Source organism: Planococcus citri, chromosome 5 (genome assembly GCF_950023065.1).
Source record: "Planococcus citri chromosome 5, ihPlaCitr1.1, whole genome shotgun sequence".
Classification (NCBI taxonomy): domain Eukaryota; kingdom Metazoa; phylum Arthropoda; class Insecta; order Hemiptera; family Pseudococcidae; genus Planococcus; species Planococcus citri.
Genome location: NC_088681.1, coordinates 5,908,681 through 5,923,828, shown reverse-complemented (window position 1 = coordinate 5,923,828; position 15,148 = coordinate 5,908,681).

Here is a 15,148-nt window from a genome sequence, read left to right as displayed (position 1 = left end):
TTCTCAAAAAACTAAAATTTCAATATACATGCAAATTCACTTTTCTGAAAAGTGATCAATTTAAAAAATTTTTTCCATTTGGTACAAACCAATAGAAAATGCACTCCTTGTGATTATTTTACATCTTAAAAACGTTCAAAACTATCGAAACTGTTTTCTGACACTTTGTATGTGCAAATTTTACTCAAAGAAAGAGGAGTTTTTTGAGATGTGACCTTATAACTCCAAACAACTTGCAATGTTGTAAAAATTTTGAGTTAGGCCCTTTGCATTTTTTACATGTTCTAAGCAGCATACCAGACTCAAAGTGTTATTTTTGGTTGCAGGGGGTCATGCAAACCCCAAAAATGCAAAAACATCAAAATTGACTTTTTTTGAGATGTGACCTTATTACTCCCAAGGTGCGATATGCTATTCCACTTCTCCTTTTCTTGTGGGTGGCCATCATCTGCTTCACTTTGGTATGCATTTCTCTAGAGTTGTGCCTTTTCTCCAGCTCTTCTATTTCTTGACACTTCTCCTCATACCACTTGTTTTTGGCCATTCTGCACATTCCCATGATCTGATTATTTATCACTGTGTATTCATTACTTGGTCTGTTTGTTTGTCTTCGTTCTTCCATCAGATCCAGTATCTCTTGAGTCATCCATGGTTTGTGTTTTCTTCTTCCTTTGAATGGAATAGACTTTTCTGCTGCTGTTTTAACCTTTCGCTTCCATGTTTACCACTTTTCCTCAATACCTTGTTCTTCTTCCAACCTGTCTTCCTTTTGCTTTTCCAGTTCTTCTTGGAATTTCTTTTGAACTTCTTTTGATTTGATTTTTGCAATGTCAAGTTGTTGGTATCGTTCTTTGCTCTTCTTCTGGCTCTTCAAGACTAGCTGGCATTTTGCAGCCAGTAGTTTGTGGGCAGAGTTGCAGTCAGCACCAGGATATGTGTGACAGTTCTTCACTGTGTTCCTGAATCTTCTTTTTACAAGTATATAGTCTATCTGGTTTCTGACTCAATCTCCAGGACTGACCCATGTGTATAATCTTCTTTCATGCTGCTTGAACCAGGTATTGCATATTACTAGATCGTGTCTTTCAGCAAACTCTACGAGCATTTCACCTCTTTCATTCTGCTCTCCAAGCGTGTATCTCCCTGCGACTTGGCTGCCATGATCCTTCCCAACTTTGGCATTGAAGTCTCCCATCAAAAACACAACATCATTGTTTTTCGAGCATCTCATCACTTCTTCTAGGTCGTTGTAGAAGTTGTTGATTTCTGCTGTACTGCTTTCCGCTGTTGGCGCATAAACTTGAATTATCACCATTGGTTTTGGCTTGACCTCCAATCTCACGAGTAGTATCCTCTCTGATTTTGGAATTATGGCACTGATTTTATCGCTTATTCTGGTATGTATTAATATACCCACACCTTGTTCGTGTGTGTCTTTCCCAGCGAAGATCATTTCATAATTTTCATCTACCAGGTATCTACCGTTTCCAGTCCATCGGGTCTCACTTACTCCTAACACGTCAATTTGCAATCTCCTGGCTTCTTTAATTACACTAGCAAGTTGTCCAATTTTATACAAAGTTCGTACATTCCAGGTTGCGACGTTGATGTTGTTCCGCCTTGTTTTAACTCCGCGTATTCTTAGCACCCTATCCGGCTGCCTTGGCGGATGAGGATCAGCCTGACAGAGACTTAGGGCCATTGCTAAATTGATGTCCATATAATTCTAGGGAAATATAATGGTGTTGGTTTCCCGTTGCCTTCCACCATGATTTTCTGTTGGGGTTTACTCCCTTAGCCGAATTTGCCAGTTTTTAGGCTCTGGTATTCGCCTACTCACTCTGAAGCTCTTGCGCTTCCCTGGGGCTGGAACGAGTGAGTTGTTGGTGTTCTGCAGCTCTTATGCAGTCTTGTTTGTAATCCGGATTTATGTAGAGGCTTGGCCTTCGACTTGCCACTCCTCCCCGTCGTTCCACCAACTGGAGAATTCTGCTTTAGCCATGTTTATCGATTCCGAGTCCATCGAACAGCAACATGTTACCACCCCGCACGACGTGGACGCGCAGAATACCCCTGGTGTTGTCTTCGCCTTCTCATCTGTCCTGGGGGACTGGCTCCTCTTGATGATCCGAGCTACTACCTAGAGACTACCTCTAGCGACAACAACCTGTGCCCACGCGGAGCGAGAAAAGCTACTGTAACTGAAAATGCTCCCCTTCAAATTCTCGATAATTTGATACTACGCTCGATACCCATCCCTCAAAGGGGGTGTCTATAAAAAGGGGAGGAAAGAGTAGGTGTTTCAAAAAAGACCAGTCCAATAAATTACCTAATCAAAGTAGCTATGTATACTTAATATGTATCATTCGTTTTCGCTCACATTTTTTTGCAAACTCTATCTACTCACCCAACTACTAATCGAACCACCGTTGATTGGTATTTAAACCATCCTAAGGGGTTGGTGAGGGGTGCTTGATTTTTCAAGTTACCTTCAACTGAATCAAGTATTTGAAAAACAAATCTGGACGTGAGATGTATCGAATTCGAGGTCGCTGAATACGAATATGAACTCATTTCTTGAGTACACCCCCTCAAAGCCCTCCTGTGCCCCAAAAAGAAGGTAAACCTTTTTGAAAAATCGTGAAAAGTCAAGTGATATATCGGATGGTATGTTTTTGAGGTCGCTGAATAAGTGAATACGTACCTACATCGTACATGAACTTTTTTCCTGGATTCAACCCCTCAAAGCACCCCTGTGCCCTAAAAAGGGAGTAAACATTTTGAAAAATCATGAAAAAGTCGAGTGATACATTAAATTAATTCAATGTTTTTTCGTTCTTTATTATGAATTTCAAAATTTAGGTTAAAGGTTAAGGTTATTAATTTTCTAAAGTTACGGTTAAGTTTCAGGTTACGGTTATTGGTGAACATTTTTTTTTTTTGGTTAATGGTTAAGGTTAAGGTTACAATTTTTGGTGCTAATTTTTCCAGTTGAGCTTAAAATTTCGGGTACATCCTCCCATTGTACTGTGAAAATTTGAACCCTCTAGGTCAATTTGGAGAGGCTGTGGGCTTTCCATAAACATTGTTAGAAAATCAAAAAACATGGAAAATAGCCCAAAATTTTACTTTTTTGATCCCAATGAGGGGTCAAATGGGGTTGGAAGGTTGAAACATGCAGAAGGCACTTCGGGTACATCCTCCCATTGTACTGTGAACGTTTTGAGCCTCTAGGTCAATTTGGAGGGGCTGTAGGCTGTCTGAAAATTGAAAAATTGAAAAACATGTAAAATAGACCAAAAATCCACTTTTTTGACCCTGGAGAGAGGTCAAATAGGGTTGGAAGGTTGAAACCTGCAATAATTACTCGCGGGGCACCCTCCCATTGCATGCTGAAAATTTGAACCTTCTAGATCAATTTTAAGGGTGAGGGGGTCAAAAGTTGGAGTGAAATGTGGTTTTTCCCACCATAAATGGGGTGGGGATGACCTAGGAAGCTGAAATTTAGATATGTTGATCACAATGGAGGTACTGACCAATGGTATGATTTTGGACTGTTTTCATCTGTTCGGGGTCATATTATGCCCCTCCAAAAAATGACCTTTCTGTAATTTTCAACTTTGAACCTCCCCACTCGAGAGGTCAACTCTAGCTCTCAAAAGAACCCTATTCCCCAAGTTCAACTTCATTTTTGATTAATTAGAACAGGTTCCATGTCATGAAAAAAAATCACCATCGCCTCCTGCTGAAACTTATAAATACGAGGGAAGATCTCAAAAAGTAAGTTACACATATGGCTGTAGATTTTGAACGGGGTACATTTATCTACCAAAATTGGGGGAAATGTAGTTCAAACATTTAACCAGATTTGACAAAATTAATTTTGCATTTGGATGAATTGTTTGTTTTTTACAGCATTATATTAGTACAGTACCCAGTAAGCATTGCAATGTCACTATAAGATCATGCAATATCACCGAGGAGATATGTAATATTGCATTGTGTGTCTCTGTGACTTACTGGTGATATAAAATGTACCTAGCAAAATGGTCACCAAGACATCACTCACACCATCGTAGGGACATTTTTGTGATTTTTTGCAATGTCACATAAATATTACACTGAAGTATTTGAAAAAAAAATTAAAATCATAAAATGATAGGGTACCTTTTAGTTCAGCAAATTGAGAGTGATGTAATAAAATAATAAGATGTGTTTTCTGCAAAAATATTCTCTTCTCTCAACTCCTGAAGTTTGGAGTTGAGATTTGAGGCTGTTGACTCCGCCATGTTCGGCAAAGTCTCCAGCGCCCATCATTAATGAGGATGAGGGCAAGTTCACAAGAGACAGTATCTTCCTCCCATTTGTCTATAACAAATAACTGGTTGCACCAGAAGCTTTCAGCGTACCTGCACAAATACCAAAATTCACTGGTTACCTAGCTATATTTTTGACGTTATAGGTATTTAAGTTTAGAACATTACGTACCTACGATTGTAATGTTATTGTCTGTTTAGCTTTCATCAAGTAAAGTTATAAAAACGTATCCGAGCATACATACGCTCACAATATTTTTACCTACAAGTTTGTTGAACTTAAAGCCTTAACACTTTATTATAACTTAATTCATGGAAAAAAAATTCTATCTAATATACAGGTACAAAAGAAAGGAAAAGGGCTTTTGTACAACCTTTTTTTAATTTTATTTTTTTAAATTAGAAAATATTAGTGTATATTTTTCTACACATAACAATTTTGAATCGTATATTTTTATCAATCAAATTAGGAAAATTGTTTTATTTTTTTTGACACTGAATTCATCATTTATGCAGTCATTATTTTACTGAATTACATTATCAAAATAAATATTCATAATTAAATGATTTTGTAATGCTTTAAATGGCGGGGTCACACTCTCTTTATATCAGTAAATTTTATATTTAAATTTTTAAAGAAAGGCATATAGTTAAATGTTCTATGTTAATTTTTAAGCTCATGAATATCCTTCAAGTGGGTGGGGGGGGGGGTAAGAATTTTTTTAAAAGATTTTTTTGGGGATTCATATTCAAGTCCAATTTCTGCATTTAGCAGATTTCTGTTTCATTTTTCTCGAATATCATTTTTGGAGGAAATTTCTTCAACAATACTAGATTTTTTTAGCTTAAAAAATTCAGAATTCGAAAAATTTTGTTTTAGAAATTTCAATTTTGAAAAAAAAAACATTTGAAAAGGCATTAAATTAGATGTCTATCGGTCGTGAAAAGCTGCGAAAAAGTCGCAAAATCGACCAAAAATTCATCAAAGTTGCGAAATTTTTCCAAATTTTTTGGAGTTATTATAACATTTTTGAAAAAGTTGTATTTCCTTTGTTCTGTATTTCTTGAATTATGAATTTTCGAAAGCTTTTGCCCTCGCTTCGCTCGAGCCACATCGCTTTGCTTTTTTAAAAGCGAATTTTGTAGAAAACTATTGCTGGAATATGAACATTTTTTAGGGTAAAAAAATCACATTTTTACACAAAAAATAATGTTTTTGAAAGCAAAGCTTTCTATGTGTTGGCCCGAGCGAAGCGAGGGTCACTGCTTTGTCTTTTCAAGATTTGAATTTACTAAAAAAAAAAACTATATTATAGTTACTTACTACCTATTCAGATCTGAAAACTTTCGATCTGTTGTTTTTTTTTCTGTTAGAAAAAATGAAAAAAACTTCTAAAAAGCTGTTGCTCTACTTTTGGGAAGGAAGGAAAGGAGGGGGCATAATTCTATGTACTTCTACAAGGAGAAAAGTATCTCCGAAAAATTTGCCTAAATACTTGGAATAATTTCAAAAACCTGTTGGCCCCCTGTTTTTTTTTGGGTGGGGGACTATGTGTGATACAAAATTTCTTGAAAATGGCAAAAAGCAGTACCACAAAATTACGAATATTCGAATTTTAGTGATTATGACTTATGACATCCTATACCCAGATGCCAAGAAATTGTAAATGTCAAGAAAAGTACGTATGTACTTTTTTCGAAAATTGCCAGAAAAAAGTAGGAAGATTGACGAAAAAAAATCTTTAAAATGTTACGATTGCGAAACCGAGACTTTTTGAGTTGAAAATAGGTTCATGAGAAGTGAATTTTCAGAATAATCGTTGAAAATCTAGTGATCTGATTGCAAAAAATGATACCTATTGATCGACTATCGCTTCTGTGGCAGGACATTTCAAATTAAAGGATTCGTTTCTACTCGTAGTAGGTACATAGGTAAGTGAATTTCCATATTGATGTCATAAAAATCTGATACTCTGATCGCAAATGATCTGTTTTGTTCACGAAAAAAATCAATCGTGTCTATGCTCCTGGCGCAGAACCCCTTGATGTTGAAACATGGTGTCTTGAAGGTGAATTTTCAAATTGATAACCCGATGTTCCATGATTTGATCACAAAAATAGTATCAATCGCATTTTGCTCCTAACGAAGAAAGCCTTGAATAAAAAACGCGTCTCTAAAAAGCGAATTTGTGAGATATTCGCTTCAAATCTGATGGCTTGTTATAATCACCAAAATAAATCGATAAATCTTATAAATTGTTGTGCTTCCTTATCATCCTTAAAGATGTACATAGACATTTCTTTGTAGCCTCTCCTCCTTTTTGAAGGTTCTATTCTATACTATAGGGCTCCTAAAATCATAAAGGACGTGAAAATCGAATTCAGTGTCTAACAGCACTTAATTACCATCATTTTAAGGGTTAGGTTAATATTGCTATGCTCAGTATTGCTGGATGGTGTGAATTTCCCGTTTGCATGCAATGCACGTTAAACTAGGTACAACCTATAAAATTACGCACCTACCCTACGCTTTCGCTTCTGCGTAATTCGACTTATGTATGTACCCACGTGTAAGAAAAGTGCATGTGGAGAGAAACTGAAATTACACCACCGCCACCACCCCCTCCCTGGGTACTACTTGTCAGAATCTTCAATTTCATCACGTCTTAATTGCAAAAAAAAAAAAAAAAAAATAGACAAAAAATCATCTTCAAAAGGAATAAAAATAAATAAATTACTTAGGTATTAGCCTAAAAAAGCGAAATGGTAAGATTTTGATGATGGTGTGATATCACTTCACGTCACGACTGGAAACTAGAAAAACGAAATAATAAAAGTTTCAATCTTCAAATTTTAATGTTCATTTTTCAGTTTCAGTTTTTTCAAGTTTTACCGAATTGTAGTTTTGTCATTCCTTGTTGAGTGTTGCAAAAACGAGTAAAAATACATACGGTCATTTTATGCCAAATCGGTGGATTTTTGCAGATCATGTCTTTTAGAGGTCATTGAACGATAACGAATGACGCAAACCGAACATTTTTTCGATTTTTTTTTTTTTTTTTGCGGAACTGTGGAGTTTTAAAGTTTTCTAGAATGGACGAAAATGGAAAATTTCAATTGCAAATTTCTTCGGTTTTACGTGGTAAGTATAGAATTTTCAACTTTTTTCAAATTGTAGTACTTTGAGAGCGTAATCGACGAATGATGTCAAAACCAGTGTTGCGTTGCCACTTTCAAAAACCTATAAAAATTGATTTAAAAATCTATAATTTAAATATAACCGCGTGATCTTGGCGAGTAAAAATTCTGAAAAAATTCTCAGTTTTAGTCCTCTTCACGTAGAATAATTATATCAAAAAATTGGAATGGGATTTTTTTTTCATTTTCGAGAAAAAAAATTACGAGTTTGGCACTTATTGCGAAAATACAAATCAGAAACCTAAAAAATTAAAATTTTTGCATTTTTTAGATATTTTACCAATGTGTAGACGAAAATTTGAAAAAAAATTCCCTCCCCTGCATTTGTCAACGAATTGACGAGAATAGTAGGTTGTTCAACTATGGAGTAAAAGTGAAATTTGTCGAAAATCACTCTTACACTCCCTGGTTGAATAATATATTTTTCGTTATGAGGGAGAAAAACGCCAGTATTTACTTCCAAAAATTATAAGCGGGAGCAAAAGTAGCACTTTTTCTCCCTTTAAATAACGAAAATACCATTTTTCGTGCTGTAATTTTATTTTAAGAGTGAAACATTTATTGAAAACAAATTTCACCGCTGTTTTAAACAAAAACAGAAACCTAAAAAATGAATATTCTTGCATTTTTGAAATATTTCACTTTCACCAATATGTAGACGGACATGTGAAAAATACCCCCCCCCACCCTCCTTTCAGAGAATTTACGAGAAATACCATTTTTCTGGCTATGATTTTGCAAGTAGTGAAACATATTGGAAAAATTTTGCCGTTGTTTTAAACAAATAAAAAAAACACCATTCTCATAAAACTTTTTACTAGGGGCGGGACCCGGTCAAGTGGAACGATTTTTACTCGACTGAAAATCCGTTGACTACAAAATGACTCCTCATTTTTCAAATTTTATCCAAAAACTTGGGCTCCAGAATTTTTTTTTTCTGAACAAACTTTTTTCGTTCCACTTGACCCGATGATGTGTTCAAGTGGAACGAAGAGTTTCGCTAAGAAAACAATAGAAAATTGACGTATGATTCTGAGTTCTTCGCCTCAACGAGAGCTCTAATTTGATATTTTTACAAGCTTTCTGTGGTGAAAAATAATGTAGACAAGAAGATCCGAAATTATTATTTTGAGGCAATTTTTAAATCACAAATGTTTGTGTCAAGAGAAAACAATTCAACCGATATGAGTCCAATTTTGTGCAGTGATGTAATTTAGTGTGTTATTTCAAAGCATAATGCCATTGAAAAAAAAAATACATTTTTGACCTCCTTTTTCTTATTTGAAAATTTCTTTCCCCTTTAAACCCCTCCAACCAAATGAAAATGTTTCGTTGTACCATAGAAAAGGGTCTTTACATACCTACATCATAATTGCTATTACTGTGCAAGATTTCAAGCAAATCGGTTCAGTTGGAGAGGCTAGAGGCTGCAGCCTTAACAACGGAAATTTCAGCATGAAAATCCATCGTCAATTTGTTGAAAAATTGTGAGGGAGGGAAATTTTTTTCAAATGTTCGTCTACACATTAGTAAAATATCTCAAAAATGCAAAAATTTCCATTTTTTAGGTTTCTGATGGTATTTTTGCAATACTTAAATGTAAAACTTTTAATTTTTTTCTTGAAAATGAAAAAAAAAATGCCAGTCCAATTTTTTGATATGTTATTCTACATGAAAAGAACTAAAACTGAAAATTTTTTCAGAATTTTTACTCGTGGACATCTATGGTTATATTTAAATTATAAGTTTTTAAATCATTTTTTTTAGGTTTTTGAAAGTAGCAACACTGATTTCGACATCATTCGTCAATTACGCTCTCAAAGTACTACAATTTGGAAAAAAGTTTAAAATTGTATACTGCGTAAAACCGGAAAAATTTGCAACTGAAACTTTCCATGTTCGTCCGTTCCAGGGAACTTTGAAACCCCACATAGTACGGCTATGACAATAGGAGTAATTGCACCCCCCCCCCCGCCGATCATCCGGGGCAACTTTTTTCTTAAAGGGGACATCCTAAGGAACGTTTTAAAGCAAACTTGTCAAAAAACTAGACAGCTAAGCAAAGCTTAGCTGCAAAGTGTGCGTAGCTAGCTGCCTTTTCTACAGCTATAACCATTATTGGCGTTATTACATCTAGGTAGTGCATAATTGAATCAACCATGTCACAGTAATGAGAATTTTTGAAACTCTCACTGCTTCAAAATAATAATTGTTTTTCAGTGTTTTCATATTTTCCTAATTACAATAGGTATTTCAGAATAATTTATAAGCTTGTATTGCTTCTAAATTAAGAAATTTCTAGTTGTTTTTCATAGTTTGCATTGTTTTAAAATTTACAAAATTTCAAATCAATTTCCCGAATTCCCCATCGCTACAATTTCATAAAGTTTTCAATAAATTTTCAGAATTTTGCATTGCTGCTGAGTTAGGTTTGCAATCAATTTTTAGAATTCACATTGCATCTAAATAGTCAAATTTTGAATAATTTTTCAGAATTCTTATTGTCTTTAAATTAAAAAATTTCAAATTCAATTTTCAAGTTCATATTGTCCACAAATTGTAAAACGTTTACACAATTTTTGGAATTCACATTGCCTCCAATTTTTCAGAATTCTCATCTTCTTCATAAATATTACAATACTTATTTCATATAATTTTCAAGTTCACATTATCTGTAACTTACAGAACTTTTAATCAATTTTTGGAATTCTCAGCGTCTCTAAATACAAATTTTCATATTATTTTTTTTATAATTTCCATTGTCTTCAAATTTATAAATTTTCAAACCAATTTTCAGAACTTGCTTTTTATTCTAAATTAAGAATTAAATCTTATAAAATATATTAAGAATTTGAATTGCCTCTAAATTACACGAAAAAAATATGGGTAATTTTTACAAAAAAATTCAACTAAATACTGGTATTTAGCACAATTAAGTACCAGATCCCATTCAATAATTTTTACTGTAATTGTATAGTAAAAATTATCATTTTAATAAATTTTGCTATAAGTACCAATAGTAAAAATCATTTTGTTTTAATAATTTTTACTAAATCATGATAATAAAAATTACATGTTTCAATTGTACAAAAATTAGTTTAATTACTCATTTTGAAGTAATTTTTAAATTATTAGTAAAAAGTTAAAAATTATTCATGTCAAGGTAATTCTTACTATACTTATGGCTATAGGTAGACAAAAAATTAATGAAATGAATTTTTAGTTAGCAAATATATCATAATTCATAACTCAATTTCAGCATTATTTTTACCCCATTATCATGTACCTACTACATAGGTAACTCCAAAGCATTTACCTATCCTATTTTCCTAGGAAAAATCTGTCACCTACCTACTTACCTCACGGGGATTCGAACCTGGGTCCCTAAATTTCCTATTCCTACCTACATGCCCTAACCATTCGACTACGAGTTCATATGGTGGATATGGGCATTAAAAGAATATATTTCTTGGGTAAACGCCCCACCAAACCACTCCCACTTGGTATATACAGCTAACAGATGAGGGGTGTAACAGGGTACAATGAGACAGCTGATTTGAAAAGCGGAGATGGAATAGACTGGGGGTATAGCAGGGTACAATGAGCGGCAGGTGTTCTACAAGTCCCCTTTTCCCTTTTTTAGGATTTAATGCATTAAAATAATGAACTAAAATTGCAATTACTCAGCAATTACCCATCCGAATTGAATGAAAATTAATCTATTCCCTCCGCCTTAATGATTCTCAAATGGTGTCCAATAGGTACAAAAAACGGTTGGATAGCTTAAGAGAACATTCATTGTAATTGAAATTTCAATTTCTCAAAGCGAAACCAATAGTGTGCTACGCACACTAAAAAGTTGGCCTTACTTAAAAAATGGCGGCCATTTTGATTGACAGGTCAGCCGAAATCGCAGATTTTGCGTTTTAACATAGAACTTGCACAAACTTTTTCAAACTTTACAAAGGTAGATCGAAAGATCATGCAAAAATTTATCACCTGTCAGAATTTCAAGTGCTAAAGTGCGTTTTTCGATTTTTGGTGAATTTTTGAAAATCTAATTTAGGCCAAAAATGAGGGAAAAAAATCAAAATTTTACCAAATTGACCAAGAAAGCTGAAATTTGGGATATACCCTATTTTCGACATGCCAAATCGATTGGACACGATTTCAACCCATTTTGAGCAGTTCTGGAGCCTCCGGCAGATTTTTGAAACTCGAAATTCCAACAAAATTCCATCAAATTGGAGTTGTAAAGCTATAAATTTATTCTAAAAACTAATTCCAATACGCTACGAAGTAATGCAGGTGAATTTCAAGTCGTTTTGGAACCTCCAGCGACTTTTTGAAAATTCCTGAAGCCTCCAACAGATTTTTTGAAACTTTAAATTTTCACAATATTTCATCAAATGGAGATGGAAAGCTGAAATTTACTCTACACTCCAATTTTAACACCCTCTGAAAACCACTTCTGGTGAATTTCAAGTCATTTTAGAGCCTCCAACGACTTTTTTAAAACCTACCTACTGGAGCCTCCAGTAGATTTTTGAAACTTGAAATTTCCTCAAAATGTTATCAAACCAAGATGGGTGTCGAAATTCATTCTGCAAACTAATTTCAATACGCTACAAAGTTGACTGCATGGGAATTTCAAGTCGTTTTGGAGCCTCCAGCAACTTTTTGAAAGGTTGTATGACGTTTTTTTGGAAAATAGGAAATTTCCTAAAAGTAGCTGGAAGCTTCAAAACCATTTTAAACCACCATGTAGTCTGCGAAGTAAATTTCAGCTTGCCAACTCCATTTGATGAATTAATGTTGGGGAAATTTCAAGTTTCAAAAATCTACTGGAGGCTCCAGTAATTTTCAAAAAAGTCGCTGGAGGCCCTAAAATTACTTGAACCCACCTGAAGTCGTCTTCAGAGGGTGTTAAAATTGGAGTGTAGAGTAAATTTCTGCTTTCCATCTCCATTTTATGAAATTTTGTGAAAATTTAAAGTTTCAAAAATCTGCTGGAGGCTCCAGTAATCAGGGACGAAACTAGACATTTTTCATTGGGGGGGGGGGGGGGTGTCAATCAACGATTTGCCGACTGATATGACAAAAAAATACCTATTTTGCCGATTAAAACAGTGAGTTTTTTATTGTGAAAAAAAATGAGAAGAAGACAATTTTGCCAATTGATATACTCAACACATAGGTATTTGCATATAAAAATTTACATGTTCATTTTTCAATTTTTAGAAGCCTCAAGCAGAAGTTTTGCGTTTCATAAAAATGAAAGTATATAAAAAGTGCCACTAAAGGTGACTTGAGGGTACTACCCCTACTTCATCACGGCATAAAAATTTTCACGATTCAGTTTCATTTTAGATGTCTTTGGTTCAATTGTATTTTGTTGTTGTTTTGAACTTATTTTGAATTTGGTCTAAAATACAGACTTTCTATTTCTTAGTTTTTCGCATATAGCGGACGAACCGTGCGTCCTAGTGAAAATCTGATGAGAGTGATCTCAAAGAGAATTAAATTCTCTACAATTTTGTTAATGTGCAATTTTTCTAGGACGCTCGGTTTGTGATCTATGCCTCTGCAAAGTTTAGCCTGTTCTGACTTCCCCCAATTGGGGTAAGTCAGGACAGTTTATATTTTATTCCACTGAGCGAAAGCTACTGTGTCAATCGCGCTCAAATTTTTACCATAGTTTAAGAACCCTTATGGGAACCTACATAATAAATTTGATCCATTTTGGTTCATTAGAAGGGGAGTAACAGCTGGTCAAAGTTGAAATTGCGAAAAATCATTCTGACTTGCCCCGGTGCACCTTATGTAAATTATTACTGTCTTTCAAAAAGTCAATTTCTTGAAAAATTTAGGAGGGTACCTCTACCTAGAACAGATATGTCTCAGGTGCAAAAATGTAGAAATAGAAGAACTGTATTCAACCGGAGCGAAGCGAGGGCAACATTTTTTTAAAATGTGCTATTCAAGCTCCATAAAAGTCGGCAAATTAGTCTCTTTATTAAAACTAGCAATTTTCAAAAGTTATCGACTTTGTGAGAGGAGGGAATAGTGGTAATGACTGGAGGCGAATAGATGATATGTTACCGAATTATACCAAGTTAGAAGATCAAAAGACCTTGCATGTTGTTTTACCTAGGGTCCAAGTAATTTATACCTACCAAGAATCGTCATTCCCTGACTCACCAAAGTAATAATTGAAACACTACGCGTTCGTGCTAAATCAATTTAATTAGACAAAAGTAGACAATTTGGCCGAAGATTAACAAATTTTCCGATAATCACACTTGTCGCGAATTACGTTGTAAACGCGAAGCAAGACGATTGAATACTAAAGGTACATTATCAGAACGAAGTACAAGTACATCGTTCTTCACCCCCCGAAGGGAAAGGAGAGAGGAACACAACTAGGTACACTAGCAGTGTGGCCATATTCCTGCCTATAACAACTTTGTCCAGTCTCGGCAAAGTGGGCAATTGCCGACTAAGTCAATTTTTCTCAAATTTGCCGAATTTGCCGACTATCCATAATGACTGGGGGGAGGGTGTTACACCCCCCCTAGTTTCGTCCCTGCGGCAGTAATTTTCAAAAAAAGTCGCTGGAGGCCCTAAAATTACTTGAACCCACCTGAAGTCGTCTTCAGAGGGTGTTAAAATTGGAGTGTAGACTAAATTTCAGCTTTCAATCTCCTTTTGATGAAATAATTTAAAGTTCCAAAAATCTGCTGGAGGTTTCAGGAATTTTCAAAAAGTCGCTGGAGGCCCCAAAACAACTTGAAATTCACCTACAGTACTTCGTAGCGTATTGAAATTAGTTTTTAGAATAAATTTTAGCTTTACAGCTCCAATTTGATGGAATTTTGTGAGAATTTCGGGTTTCAAAAATCTGCTGGAGGCTCCAGAACTGCTTAAAACGGGTTGAAACCGTGTCCAATCGATTTGGCATGTCGAAAATAGGATATATCCCAAATTTCAGCTTTCTTGGTCAATTTGGTAAAATTTTGGTTTTTTCCCCTCATTTTTGGCCTGAATTCGATTTTCAAAAATTCACCAAAAATCGAAAAACGCACTTTAGCACTTGAAATTCTGACAGGTGATAAATTTTTGCATGATCTTTCGATCTACCTTTGTAAAGTTTGAAAAAGTTTGTGCAAGTTCTATGTTAGAACGCAAAATCTGCGATTTCGGCTGACCTGTCAATCAAAATGGCCGCCATTTTGTAAGTAAGGCCAACTTTTTTTTTTGGCAAGTTTGCTTTAAAACGTTCCTTAGGATGTCCCCTTTAAGAAAAAAGTTGTCCCGGATGATCGCCGGGGGGGGGGGGGTGCAATTACTCCTATTGTCATAGCCGGACTATGTGGGGTTTCAAAGTTCTCTGGAACGGACGAACATGGAAAGTTTCAGTTGCAAATTTTTCCGGTTTTACGCAGTATACAATTTTAAACTTTTTTCCAAATTGTAGTACTTTGAGAGCGTAATTGACGAATGATGTCGAAATCAGTGTTGCTACTTTCAAAAACCTAAAAAAAATGATTTAAAAACTTATAATTTAAATATAACCATCGATGTCCGCGAGTAAAAATTCTGAAAAAATTTTCAGTTTTAGTTGTTTTCATGTA